The 14,585-nt window shown below is 39.4% G+C and overlaps 2 protein-coding genes across 5 annotated transcripts in view; one reads left to right on the top strand and one right to left on the bottom strand.

Moving 5' to 3' along the window:
* Nucleotides 1–14,585, bottom strand: part of Pappa2 (pappalysin 2) — a 592,890-nt gene that overhangs the window by 35,340 nt on the left and 542,965 nt on the right. The gene's annotated exons all lie outside the window — the stretch shown is intronic.
* Astn1 (astrotactin 1) overlaps nt 1–14,585 on the top strand; it is a 372,600-nt gene that overhangs the window by 336,842 nt on the left and 21,173 nt on the right. The window lies entirely within an intron of this gene.

The following is a 14,585-nucleotide window of genomic DNA, read 5'->3' as shown; positions in this document are numbered from 1 at the left end:
TCAAGATATGAGCCTGGAACACTCTGTATAATCATCTGCCCATGTATTAATTAATCCCTGCCTAGTGTTCCGCATATTGCAGATGAGGACTGAAGCACCTGCGCTGTTTGTTAAAAACAATTACTGGACTTCACAGTTGGCTTAATATATAAGAATCAGGAAGAAGGGGACAGAGTAAAATAATCTTCTTTTAAAATAAGCACTCCCAAGTAACTCTTAAGCACGCTTTTAAAAAAAGGTATAGGCTCGCGCCGGCACCATCTCAGTGAACGCCAGAAGCCCCACCGGACCCGCCCGAGCGGCATCTGAATCCACACAGCAGAGGCGCCAGGGGGAACATAAAGGCCATGGTTATGAGCCCCAGAAGATAGAGCAGAAGTGAACAACAGAGAGGGCCTCTCTGAGGCTCCTCAATGAAAACTGAAGCCCACTGGGAAAGTGAAGAAAATCTCTTCAATAAAAGACACTGGACCATCGTGATTGGTAAGTTGGTGAGATCCACACCTCCCATAGAAACCCCGACTTGCACAGTGGAGAGGACAGCTGGAACCTGCAGCAGAACCTTGCAGAGTTTAATCCTGCAGGAGGTCAGGGACCTCAACTTGGACCTTGCAGTCAGAAATCCGCTTGAATCTCAGTAGACTACAACTGCCTTGCTGAGACTAATCAACTTGGACCTGCACACTACTGCCCACATTATATATATGTGTTTTTCCCTACCTCCAACTTTTGTTCAGGAATCATAACCCCCTCCTCCCTTTTTCCTCTGTTTCTAAAGTCTTCCCATCCTCCAAAGCCCAGGCTGAAGTGTCCCTCCTTCCTGAAATCCCCTCTATACAGGCAAAATCCATCCGATCTCACTCATCTGTGAGTCTTAGACATCAAATTGCTAGTGGCATTCATTTGGCTACTGCTAATGGCAACAGTACTATTATTATCGCAATGCCTGGTGCTGTTGTTGGGTGTTCCACCTATGTTATCTGTTATCTAAACTCTTCTAATGTTCTATCCTCAAAGATGACATTTCCATCTTACAGGTGAAGAAACTGAGATTCAGAAAAGCTAAATAATGTGTCCAGGTCACTGGCTGGCAAATGATGGAGATAGTCATGGTTCAAACCCAGAACTCACTGGCTGGAAAAATCCATGATCCTTCCATGCTATATGGCTTCCTGATCTTGAGTTGTTCTGCATTCCTCCTTAACAAATCTATGACATGCATGATTCTAGGAGGAGGTAAACTTTTTAAATGGTTGCCTTATTACCCCACGGTGCCTACTTCTCACTTTGCTGAACGCATAGGAAGGGTCTGGTTAATATTGGAAAAATTGAAGTGAATTGGATTCCTGTCATTTTGTCACTTATCTTGAACTCTTCTTCTTTTATATATATAAAATGTGGGCAGCAGTGTATATATATATATATATAAATATGTATATACACATATATATATATTTCTTTTCTTTCTTTCTCTCTCTCTCCCTCCTTTCTGGCTCTGTATTTCTCTCCCTCTTTGTTCCTGTTCCTGTCCCATTTTGAATTGTTTCTCTCTCTGTGTCCTTTCAACTATCACTACTATAGGAAGGTGAATACATTTTCTAGCTTCCCTATTGTTGTCAGTTTCTTCTGTAATTGTCTCTGTTCTTTCACTGTCTTTTTTTCCTGTCTTCAACAGATTCCCATAATTTGCTTGATCTTCCCTTGTCCTCTAGCCTCACCTCCAACCTTTCCCTCTCCCTCCATCTCTCTAGCCCTCCCTCCCCAACCCCTCCTAAATCCTTATCCCAAAGGGAAAATTTGCCATATTGAAGGGTTAACTTACTACAAACATATTTTGGGTTGGCCCTAGATTTTGATCTAGGTTAAAGGTGACAAGTTAACTGCTACCACAAATTGTCATTTTCTAAGCTATGTTTGATGCTATTGTTGATGCTGATTGTGTCAATTGGGCTAAGGTGTCCTGATTGATCTAATCAGTTGTCCTCCCTGGTATACTGAAAATGAGATTGTGTAAGAGACAATAAGACTCAATGCCTAAAAAGTCCAGCTATACCTGGAAGATATCTCTGAGAAGCAATCACTCCATAGGAGCTCTAAACACAAGTAATAAAGATATTCACAAAAAGAAATATTGAAGTATCAGCCCAGGAATTAAAGCAAAAAGCAGAACCAACAACAGAATTAAAAATGAGAAGACACCTTGGCAGGACACAAACCCAGACTTCCAGCTCACCAAAGGCAAATTCTGGGGGAAACCAGGTGGAAAAATATGATAATCAACCACCTGGACACCCTGAACGGATAGCACAGGAAATAACAAAACAGATGAATGAAGCTCTAGAAAAATTCAAACCGGAAATAATTTCCCAGATAACTACAGAGATACTGAGAAGAGTGAAAGATATGATTAGAGACACTAGAACAGAAACAGATTAAAAAAATAGATGAGCTCAGGACCATTCTGGAAACCATGAATGCCAAGCATAAGAAAGAAATGAAAATCATGAACGCGTACCATAGAAAAGAAATGGAATCCATGAAACAGAATCAAACAGATATATAGAAGATTAAAAACTCCATAGAAAGTATTCACAGCAGATTGAGTGAATGTGAAGATAGAATATCAGATATAGAAGACAGGATTGAGGTCAGTGACCATGAAAACAGAGATGTCTTAAAAATAGTAAGGGACCACGAGAAATCAATACAGCAACTGCTAGATGATGCAAAGAAAAATAACATAAGACTGATAGGAGTCCACGAAAATGCAGGAGAAAGTACAAATGACAAAAAAACCCCTGATCACAGAAGTAACAGTAGAAAACTTCCCAGACAGAGATAGAGAATTTGACATACAGATAAGTGAGGCATATAGAACTCCAACTACCCATGATAAAAAAAAAATCTATACCTAGACATACAATAGTCAAGATCCCAGAAAGCCAACAGAAGAACAAAATCCTACAAGCAGTTGCAGAAAAGATACAAATTACCTACAAAGGAAAGCCCATCAGAATCACAGCAGACTTCTCAACACAAACCCTCAAGTCAAGGAGAGCTTGGAGTGAAGTATTTCAAGCCCTAGTAGAAAACAACTTCCAACCTAGACTGCTGTATCCAGCAAAATTATCTTTCAAAACCAATGGGGATACTTCCATGACAAAGAACACCCGAGAAATTTCATGAACACCAAACCAGCACTCCAAACGATTCTAAACAGTATCCAAGAAAAAGACAATGAAGGTCACAACTCCAGGAGGCCCAACAGAGGGAAGCCACCAGGCAAGGTAAGAAACTAAAGGGAAAGGGAGAAAAATAAAAAATAAAAAAGCCAACAACAATAAAACATCATGACAAGGATGAGTCAATATTTATCAATTATAACCATCAATGTTAATGACCTCAATTCACCAATCAAAAGAAATAGACTGGCAGAATGTATTAAGAAGCAAAATCTAACAATATGCTGTATATAAGAAACACACCTAATTCAGAAAGAAATTCATAGACTGAAAGTAAAAGGATGGAAAACAGTTCTCCCCATGACAGGAACATGGAAAAAATCAGGGGTAGCAATCTTATTTGCAGACAAAGTAGATTTCAAACCAAAACTAAAAGAGACAAAGATGGTCACTACATCCTTGTGAAGGGAACAGTCCAAGAGGAAGAGATGACAATCCTAAATATATATGCACCAAATACGAATGCCCCCAACTATACAAAACAAATTTTAATGGACATGAAAAACCAAATAAGCACTAATACAATTGCAGTAGGGGACCTCAATACCCCACTGTCACAAATAGACAAATCATCTAGACAAAAAATCAACAATGAAATTCTAGAACTGAACCAAGCTTTTGAACAAACGGACTTGATAGATGTTTACAGAGTGTTCCACCCCACAAAATCAGAATACACATTCTTTTTGGCTGCACACAGGTCATTCTCCAAAATAGACCATATGCTAGCTCATAAGACATGCTTAAGTAAATGCAAAAGAATTGAAGTTACCTCCTGTATATTATTAGACCATAGCACAATAAAATTGGAGATCAATAGCATAAGAAACCACAAAACCCTCACAAATAAATGGAAATTGAATAACACTCTCCTGAACAACCAATGGGTCACAGAGGAAATTAAAGAAGAAATTAGACAGTTTCTACAAGTAAATGATAATGCCAGTACAACATATAGGAATCTATGGGACACAATGAAAGCAGTTCTTTGAGGGAAATTCATAGCATATGAATGCCCATATAAGGAAAACAGAGAGAGCTCAAATAAACAATCTAATGGTGACCCTCTAGCTCCTAGAAAAAGAAGAGCATGACAAACTCAAAGCTCATACAAGAGAGGAAATTATAAAGATCAGGGCAAAAATCAATGCAATGGAGACTAAGAGAACGATACAAAAAAATCAATGAATCAAAGAGTTGGTTTTCTGAAAGAATAAATAAAATCGATAAACCCTTAGCCAACCTTATCAAAAAAAGGAAAGAAAAGGTTCAAATCCATGCAATTAAGAATGAAAAAGGTGAAGTCACAACAGATCCAGCAAAAATCCGGAGGGTCATCAATACTTACTTCAAGAATCTGCACTCTAATAAAATGGAAAACACAGAAGAAATAGGCTGATTCCTAGATATATATGAATTGCCAAAGTTAAATGAAGAAGATATAAAAATTCTAAACACCCCATTTTCAATCAGTAAAATCGAAAACATAGTTAAAACTTTACCAACAAAGAAAAGCCCAGATCCCGATGGCTTCACTGATGAATTCTACAAGACATTTAAAGAAGAACTATCACCACTACTATTTAAACTCATCAAGGAAACTGAAAGGGAAGCAATACTTCCAAATTCATTCCTGGAAGCAAGTGTTACTTTGATTCCAAAAGCAGGGAAAGACCCAACCCAAAAAGAGAACTACAGGCCAATCTCCCAAATGAACATAGATGCAAAAATCCTCAACAAGATACTGGCAAACAGAATACAGAAGGTCATTAAGGAGATCATACACCCTGACCAAGTCAGATTTATCCCAAGGATGCAAGGATGGTTCAACATGCGTAAATCAGTAAATGTAATGCATTATATTAACAGAATCAAGGACACAAACCATACTATCATCTCAATAGATGCAGAAAAAGCATTTGACAAAATCCAACACCCATTCATGATAAAAACCCTACAGAAAATTGGAATAGAAGGTCTTTATCTCAACCTGATTAAGGCTAAGAAAAATCAACAGCCAACATCATACTAAATGGTCAGAAACTGAAAAGTTTCATGCTAAAATCAGGAGCAAGACAAGGATGTCCACTATCACCACTCCTGTGCAGTATAGTTCTGTAAACATCAGCCACAGCAACTAGAAAAGAGAAAGAAATAAAAGGAATAAAGCTAGGAAAGGAAGAAGTTAAACTGTCATTATTTGCTGATGATATGATACTCTACATAGAAGACCCAAAAAACGCCGCCAAAAGACTTCTAGACTTAATTGACAGATGCAGTAGAGTAGCTGGATACAAGGTCAACATTCAAAAATCAATAGCATTCTTGTACCCAAATAACAGACTCACTGAGAGAGAAATTAGGAAAACAATTCCTTTCACAATAGTATCCAAGAAAATGAAATATCTAGGAATCAATCTAATGAAGGAAACAAAAGATCTCTACCCTGAAAACTACAGCACTCTGAAAAAAGAGATTGAAGAGGATATAAAAGAAAATGAAAAGACATCCCTTGTTCCTGGGTAGGAAGAACCAATATAGTGAAAATGACCATACTGCCACAACTGCTGCATAGATTTAATGCAATGCCGATTGAAATCCCAACAATATATTTCACTGAGCTAGAGAAAACAATCCAAAAATTCATTTAGAACCAGAAGAGATCTAAAATAGCAAAAGCAATTCTAGGTAACAGAGATATGGCTGGCAGTATCACAATCTCCAACTTGAAACTACACCACAAAGCCACTGTGATAAAAAACAGCATGGTTCTGGCAAAGAAACAGACCCGAGAATAAGTGGAATAGATAGAATATGCAGAAAAACTCCAGACATACTCAGCTACTTCACCTTTGACAAAAGAACCAACCATCCTCATTGGAGGGAAGATAGCCTCTTTAATAAATGGTGTTGGAAAAACTGGATTTCAACCTGCCAAAGATTAGAACTAGACTCATATCTATCATCATGCACTAAACTAAGATTGAAGTGGATTAAAGATCTAAATATTGAAACAGAAACACTAAACTTGCTGGAAGATAAGTTAGGTAGAACTCTTGAAGACATTGGTGTAGAAAAAGACTTTAAGAACAAAACCTCAGTAGCACAGGAACTAGTACAAGGAATCAACAACTGGGATCTCATCTTATTAAAAAGATTCTGCATTGCAAGAGAAGCCACCAACAGAGTGAAGAGACAACCTACAATATGAGAAAGTTTTTTTACCAGCTGTACCTCAAAGGACTACTATCTAGAATATATAAAGAACTTTGAAAAATCAGACCTCCCAAATTTAAAGACCCAACTCAAAAATGAGCATCTGAAATGAACAGACATTTCTCAGACAAAGAAGTAAAAGCAGCAAATAAATATATGAAAAAACCATCAGAATCACTGGTCATTTGAGAGATGCAGATGAAGACAACACTGAGATTTCACCTCACCCCACAAAGAATGGCTGCTATCTAGAAATCAACCAACAACAAATGTTGGCAGGGTTGTGGAGTGAAAGGAACCCTTCTCCACTGTTGTTGGGAGTGCAGACTGGTGCAACCACTGTGGAAATCAGTATGGAGATACCTCAAAGAACTAGGACTACAGGTCATATTGACCCAGCTGTTCCTCTGCTGAGTATCTTCCCAAAATAATTAAAAGAATCGTACCATAGCAATGTATGTGCACCCATGTTTATAGCAGCAAAGTTTGTAATAGCAAAAGCTTGGAAATAGCCCAGTTGCCCATCATCTGGAAACTGGATAAAGAAGATGTGGTGGTTTTTTTTTTTACAAAATGGAGTACTACTCAGCCATGAAGAACGAGAAACTAGCTAAATGGATGCACATTGAGGCCATACTCTTGAGTGAAATAAATAGGACACACATATGTAAATACCAAATAGTTTCTCTGGTGTGAGAAACTGAATTTGTAAATAAGGATTAAAATGATTAAAATGCATAATGTGAAATAGGAAGAAAAGGTGCAAATGGGTAGGGGAACTGGGAGGGGTAGGGGAAAGGAAAGAAGGGAAAGGAAAAATTATGAGAAAAGAAAGAAATGGAAACAAAGTCTTTGTAAATAGGGAAGGGTGGAGGGGGTGAAGGGAGGGCAGGGGAATAGGGAAAAAATAAGAACCAAGATACATCATGTAAAGGTACAAGTTCCCAATGATAAATGTAAATGTATTGTATACCTAAAATGTACCACTAAAAGAATTTAAGGAAAAAAATTTAAAAGCTATAGGCTGAATCTATGAGGTGTGATCAAAATATATTATGAATGTTTAATTTAAAAATTATAATAGTAAATGAGTCATTGCTGTTAATCCCCTCAAATTATTCCCTGTAACTTTGGACATACTTATCCCATCATTCTTGCCACTTTCTCAAGCAGTTCTTGAAGTTCTCTTTCGTGTCTTCATAAAGTGTGATAAAAAATATAATAAATGCTGCAGCTGAGTGCCATCAGAGAAAGGGAGGCTGGTAAAAACGTTACAGTATGTCCTTATCCACCTTATTATCAGATCTGGCTCCATATGATGCTGGTTGTTCCTTAAAGTCAAAATGACCATGAGAGATAAATGTTTTGAATTGATTCAGAAAATGAAGGAAGCCATGACGGTACAACTAAAGACACTCACAAAAGAAGACTTCCAGAAATGCTTCAGAAATTGACAAGAAAATGGGATAAGCATGTTGGGTGTGTGTAGTGGGGGGGGGGAGGCATATTTTGTGTAGAATTAATGGCCTTGTGCCTTTGACTGTAATAAGTTTTAAAAAATTTAAACACTCACCATATTTTTATCATGCTGTGTACTACCAGTGGGATATATTAAAGATAAAGTGTGGCTGCAGGCCCTAAGCATTCCTAGAGATGGACTGGCTCATCAGCACTTCTGTGTGCAGGAATGGCACAGAGGTGCATCATTTGACTAGAATGACAAATCTAAGAAGTGACTTCTTTTCTCTTTTTAGCCAGTAATTCTTTGCAAAACATGATACCAGTACAGGAGAGCATGTTCTGTATAAATATAGGATTTGAACTTAGAGGAATCTGTACTAGAGATTTTTCTAGTAGAAAATGTCAAATTTGTAGACATGCAGATTTTATTGTTCAACCTCTTTTACTTTTAAAATGATATAGGTTATATAGCTTTATTTTTATTCTTCTGACAGCTCCCACTTCCTTCAAAGCATCAAAATAATAAATTACATTATCCAAAGGGTCTTATTAAGCAATCCTTAACCATACATCTCTCTAGTCCAGCTTGGTTTCCCTCTCTCTCATTATATAAGGAAGTGTCTCTCATATTATGAGAGACACTCTCTTATAAGAATTAGTAATGGGAACAAGTATTAGTTTTGCTTTGAGTAATAGATGTCACTTAGTTTTACTGACAAACGAAATTTAATTAATTTTATCTTACATTCGATTAATGTTTATCAAACAATCATACAACAGTGCTTGTGCATCCTCATTATGTTCTGACTCTCTCTCTAGCCTATCTTACACTGACTTTTCTCCTGGAGGCTAGGGCCAGGACAGAGACTGTAAAACCAAAACCAGGACTGGCTTTGGTCTAATGCCAAGCAAAGACAGTACTTTCACATTTCCAAACCACAAACTGCCCAATGAATAAGAAGTCCAGGGAAACCAAGAAGGCTACTACTTTGAAAGTACCATATAAGAGGACTTGAGATTGTAACAAAGACTAGAAACTATGTGAAAAGTAAAAACTAAAAATCTCTAAAAATGAGGACAAGCTTGCTGTTATTTCTGAGTAATTAGTACATCCTGCTAAGCTGTGATCCCTGTTCTTTTCTTCTTCTCTTTTGTCCCCATCTTCCCTCCACTGGACTACTTCACAGACGACTGATTCAATCTTTGCCAGTTAAATACTACCAAAGTCAAAGTTCTATCAGGGAAGTAGAAACAAGTGTCACTGAAGAATTAGATCTGAATCTTTCAAAGGGCCCATAAATGTAGACAGGACAGATCTCCTGCCATCTAGGAGTTTGCAGACTGTTGAAAGCATAGACATATCAGATAGTCTTAAATAATGTGACAGGAGATATGACAGTTATTTACAAGAAAATGTGTAAGAATTTACACAAGAAACAGCAGTTAAGGCCTGGAGAGACTTTTTGAAGTTCCAAAAAAATCTTAAAAGGCTTTATAAATTTTTATTGACTCTAAATCAACCACCTGTACTATTTAATAAGGACTCATTAAGATATAAACTGGGTGTAAGTGGACTGACTCTTGATTCTTAGTATATTGTTTCAATATTACCCTGGAAAATCACAGCCAAGAAATAGGTCAAATTTAATCATCCCATACAGAGGGAATTAATCAGCTCTGTGCAAAAGGGCACTGTCCATATAGCGCTTATTCTTGGGTGCATTCCCTGGAGAACAAGATGTTCTTTAAATGGGACCTGGGATTTTGAACTTTGGAAGAATTAATAAGTATGGCTTTATGCAAAAAATAAAGGAAAGAATAAAGGAATGATAGAAAGAGAAAGGAAGAAGAAAGAGAAAGAAAGGAAGGAAGGAAGGAAGGAGAAAGAGAGAGAAAAGATATTTTAAAAGCACTTACATTTTATGATATCACAGTATTCATGAGTGGAATGAATTTTTGCCTTATTACCCCACAATGAGGCAAACCATTACTTACTATCTCTTTTCTCTCTCTCCCTCCTTTTCTCCTTCTCTCTCCTCCTTCCCTCACTCTTTTTTCTCTTATTATCCTGGAAAGAGTACATTTTATTGGATAAGTATTTGACAGTATAAGAATTATTTTTCTACACAGTTATCATAGAATATTTGTGTGCTATGATTTTGAACCAATGTGCCAATAAAATTTTACTTTTAAGCAGTAAATGCTTCATGAGTCTTAGCTGTTGCAGACACTATGTTGAGTAGCTAAGATACAACAATGGAAAAGACAATGTGTTCCACTGGTAAGTGGTCAGAGTGTGGGAGGTAGACACAGAAACCTAAGGTGGTAAAGGGTAGTGACCATAGTACAATTATCTAGCTCATCTGCGGTTAGAGGTTGAAAGTGGTTTGTGGGTGAAGGGCTAAGACATTAGAAAGTCCACATAGAAGAGATGTTAGGAAGACATGTGAAGGATCACTAAGGGTAGCCTAGTGTAGGGTCTCTCAACAGTGGACATTTGGGGCAGAGTTCTTTGTTGTACATTGTTGGATGTTTACCAGCATCTCTGGCCTCTCTTCACTACATCCCAGTAACTCCCTTCATTTACCCATCCTGACAACCAGATGTGCCTTCAGATACTGCCAAGTATCTCCTGGTGGGGGTAGGGAATGCAAATTGCCCCTATTTGAGAATCACTGGTTTAGAGAAACACGGAGTAGATCAGGATCAGGACACAATGTGTCCTGATCAAGATACAGGACATGGGGTAAATGGGGCAATACTAATATGTCTATGGTTGATAATAAAAGTAGGTATTATTTACTACACTCTGTTAAATATAAGGCATTAGGCTGAGTTCACTGTCTGTACATCTCATTTATCTTTGCAAAAACCTTAGGCATTACTACTATTAAAACTCTCTTGAGGGTAATGAGGCACAAAGAGGGAAAGCAACATTTCCAGTATCAAGAAAGTGGACCAGTATCCAATGCTGGTCCATGGAGGCTCAGATTGCAAAGCCATGTACTTTTCAGAATACTGTATGGCCAAAGGCTTTTCCCATCTGGAGTAAAGAGTGCACACAGGGATTGTAAAAGATATGGGGAGGAAAGACAAAGGCCCAGTCACCACCTACTACTAACTGAATTGTGAAAACAATGGGGAATTTCAGAGAGAGAGAGAGAGAGAGAGAGAGAGAGAGAGAGAGAGAGAGAGAGAGAGAGAGAGAGAGAGAAAGAGAAAGAGAGAGAGAGAGAGAGAAACTATTAGAAAAACTATTACAATAGGCCAGCTGAGAAATGTCAAGGCCTCAGCTGGGACCCTAAAAGTAGCAATAAGTAGAACTGTTCATATGATGATCTGGTGACCAACTGTCCTGGTGATGACTGGACAAAAGAGCTGATTTTCTTTAAGGGATTCATGAATTATGGACCCAAATGGGCCTCCATGGGAATGACCTGTATCCCTTTCCTTCCCCATTTCTTTCCTTTTTCCCATTCTCAGGCTTTGTGCCTGATTATACTGAGGCCACTAGCAGCAGTGCCCCCTGCATTCTGTTTTACTCATTCAGAAAACTGTCACAGGGTGGCTACTAGCTCATAACAAGTGACACTTTACAAGAATTTATTATGGGCCAGGCACAATGCTTAATGCTTTATATACATTATCACAGTAATTCTTCATAAGAACTCTTAAAGGTCTTTGTTGCCTCACTTCCCAATATACCAAGGCTCACACTACTCAGCTGACTTCAAAACCTTTACACTAACAAAGCTGCAATTTTTTTATCCATTTGAAACATAGGACAGAAACACAAAATACCAGGACTGTTCAGGACCAGAAGGCCAAATAGAAGAAGCAACTAGGAAAACAGAATTTAATGTATGAACAAGTTTGCATTGCACATGTGTAGTACACACACATGTTCTTGCCAAAACAATGGGAACACATGTGACAAGAGGAAGATGAAACATGCCTGTGATTCTCAGAGAGACAGATGCATGGGAATCGCAAGTTTGAGTCCTGCCTGGGTGACTTAGTGACTTAGCAAGACCCCGTCTCAAAATAAAAAAGAAACTGAGGATGGACCATAGTGGTAGAAACCCTGGGTTCCATCCCAAGCACAAAAAAAGAAAAATGTAATTATGTTGACCAGATTTTTTAAGAAGAGACCCTAAAGGAGCCTAACCCATTGATGGCACAAGCACTGTGTCCAGGAGAGATGACACACACAAGGGACAGAAGAGTCCTACTGCGCCATTTGGACAGGGGATGGTGAGGTGCTGGGTTAACACCTTGGGCTGACTGGGAGAAATAATGAATGAGGTACCCACTCTTACAAGGTCGAGTGGCTGGAGAAGGCAGTGCGGAATGATACTCAGTACGGGAAAGTAAAAAGCAATCTCTGCTAGAGGCTGGGTAGCAAAGTGTCTAACATGAGCTCATATTTCTGTGCTGCACTTTTTAAAACTTCCTCTCACCTACAGGGTTGTCTATGCTTTATCTTCCTCTGGGTCTGTTTTCCCTCTGTCTTTGACATTCTTCAGTTCTCCGTAATATGCTTAGCTGACTTTTTCCAGTAACAAATTAAGCATTAGCCAAATTGCCCCTAGAACACACCAACTTCAGCCTCTCTTCCCCTTTCCTTCTCATTCTCACCCTTCCTGTCTGTATCTCACTGCTCATTTCTTCAGTACTAGTTCTCCTCTGCTCTTATTTAATTCCTTCCCTTTCCTATGGGCACTGATTCTCTTTTTTCTTTGCTTCTGGTTCCTGCTCTCTAAGGGGGCTTTCTTTTTTGTGGCCTTTGCTCAGAGAACAGAAGCCAATAACTACTTTTTTAAGTCTTGCCCTCCGAAATAATAATACTAATATATACTACTACTACTACTACTACTACTACTACTACTATGACTACTACGACTACTAATGCAAGAATAATACTGTGGAATAATCAGAATGTAAAGAAAGTTAGAATTAACCCTAAAGAGAGAAAGCTTCAAAATAGGGATGCGCAGGCTAGGAACCATCTAGTCTGTTCCCACAGTAGGTAGGACAGTAGTTCTCAAACTTTAGTGACCTTTGGAATCCCCCAGAGGAGGGTTTGCTTATTAAAATGCTGACTGCTGAGCCCCAAACCCAGAGTTTCTAATCCAGCAGGCCCAGGAGTGACCTGGGAATGTGCATTTCTAAAAAGTTCCCAGGAAACTGAAGGTGCTGGTCCAGAGGTTACACTTTGAGAACCAGTGGGGTGGGGAAAGAAAAACCTGTCAGGAGGCCCAGGGTCCTGTGTGCAAGACAGCAGCGGAGAAGTAATGCAGGGAAGGAGGCTTTGTTCCCGACCACTAGAGGAAGGGACTGTGGTGGCCTGGGATACTCTGAATATCAGCCCCAGAGGATATGCCGCAAGCTGCAGGGAGGAGGGGAGGACACGTAGGGAGAGCTCTGGTTCTGTATCCTAACCTTCTGGGAAGCACGGAAGCCAGCTCCAAGCCCTGTCATCCACCCTCCAGCCTGCAAAGCAGCAGAAGGGAATTCTCAGGATCCCTTTGATCTCTTCCCAGATCCCCAAGTCCTCTGTCTGTTTATCTCCCTCCTTCCCTGGGCTCCTCTCCCCCCTTTGTACCCCCTGCCCAGTGGATGATTCACTTCCCTTCTCTCCCGTCTCCCCACCCTACTGCCATCTGTTTTTCTAATGAAGGCAGAAGATGAGCTGGTTTGTTGGCCCACACAATAACAAAGCACACTCCATGCTAGCATTTTTCCTGATGCGCTCTCAGAAGGCTATTTTATGGATATCATTTCCCCACCCAGTTTTCTCTTTCCTCTTAAACTCCACACTTTCCCCTTCTCTGGCCTCATGCGGATCTGTTTCCCAGAATTAAGTCAACAGACACAGCAACGCAGAAGAATAAAGGGATTAACATGCATGTGGGCTGGATGTGTTTAGGGGAGGATTTGGAAATGAACAGTAGTTAAACAACTCTTTGTAGCATACCAGGTGGATCCAGAACTATCTGGCATTGCTACTAAGTGGTTTATTTACTTGTAGAGGAAGCTTGGACTTCAAAACCTGTTGTGACTGAGAGTAAACTTGTATTTGTCCCTGGCTGTTCTTTGGGTGGGAAGCTTAAATGGGGTATGGGAGAGTCTCCCACTCTGCATCAGGATTCCTATGTGATCCTCCTTCTGCAGGGCTCTGCCTCCTTCTTGACTCTTCCTGGTAAGGTTAGCTCCAGTTAACCTAGCTGGGGAATTTCCAGCACCTCGACTTCCACACTGGTAGAGGAACCCATTGTGCAAAGAAGCAGACAGGATCTCTTGAAGTCGTAAAGGTCTAGTTTGGTTACTCAACGGTGGACTCCGGGTCTCCCTGGGAGGTTACACACATAGAGGGCTGTGTAACCCAGGCAGTTACTGTGAATGCAGGAAGCCCCTCAGGGGTGTGGCCATGGAGGCGGATGAGGACTGTGCTGAATGCAGTGAGTCACCCTCTGGAGCTGTAGCTGCTGTTCAGATCTGAATAATCATGGCCATCACTGCTAGATAGTCTTGTTTTATAAGAGAAAAATCTTTGCACAAAGAATTTTTTGGTACTTATTTTTATTTGGGGTATGTGTGTATATGTTTAATGTTATATGCACATATGAATTTCATGTGGAAACCTCAATACTGAAACTTTTGTAA

The sequence above is a fragment of the Heterocephalus glaber genome, unplaced genomic scaffold, assembly GCF_053883595.1.
Source record: "Heterocephalus glaber isolate CG9 unplaced genomic scaffold, H.glaber_assembly_v1.0 deba00001600, whole genome shotgun sequence".
NCBI classification, from domain to species: domain Eukaryota; kingdom Metazoa; phylum Chordata; class Mammalia; order Rodentia; family Bathyergidae; genus Heterocephalus; species Heterocephalus glaber.
The sequence above is the reverse complement of the archived record's forward strand: the minus strand, read 5'-3'. Positions and strand labels throughout refer to the sequence as shown.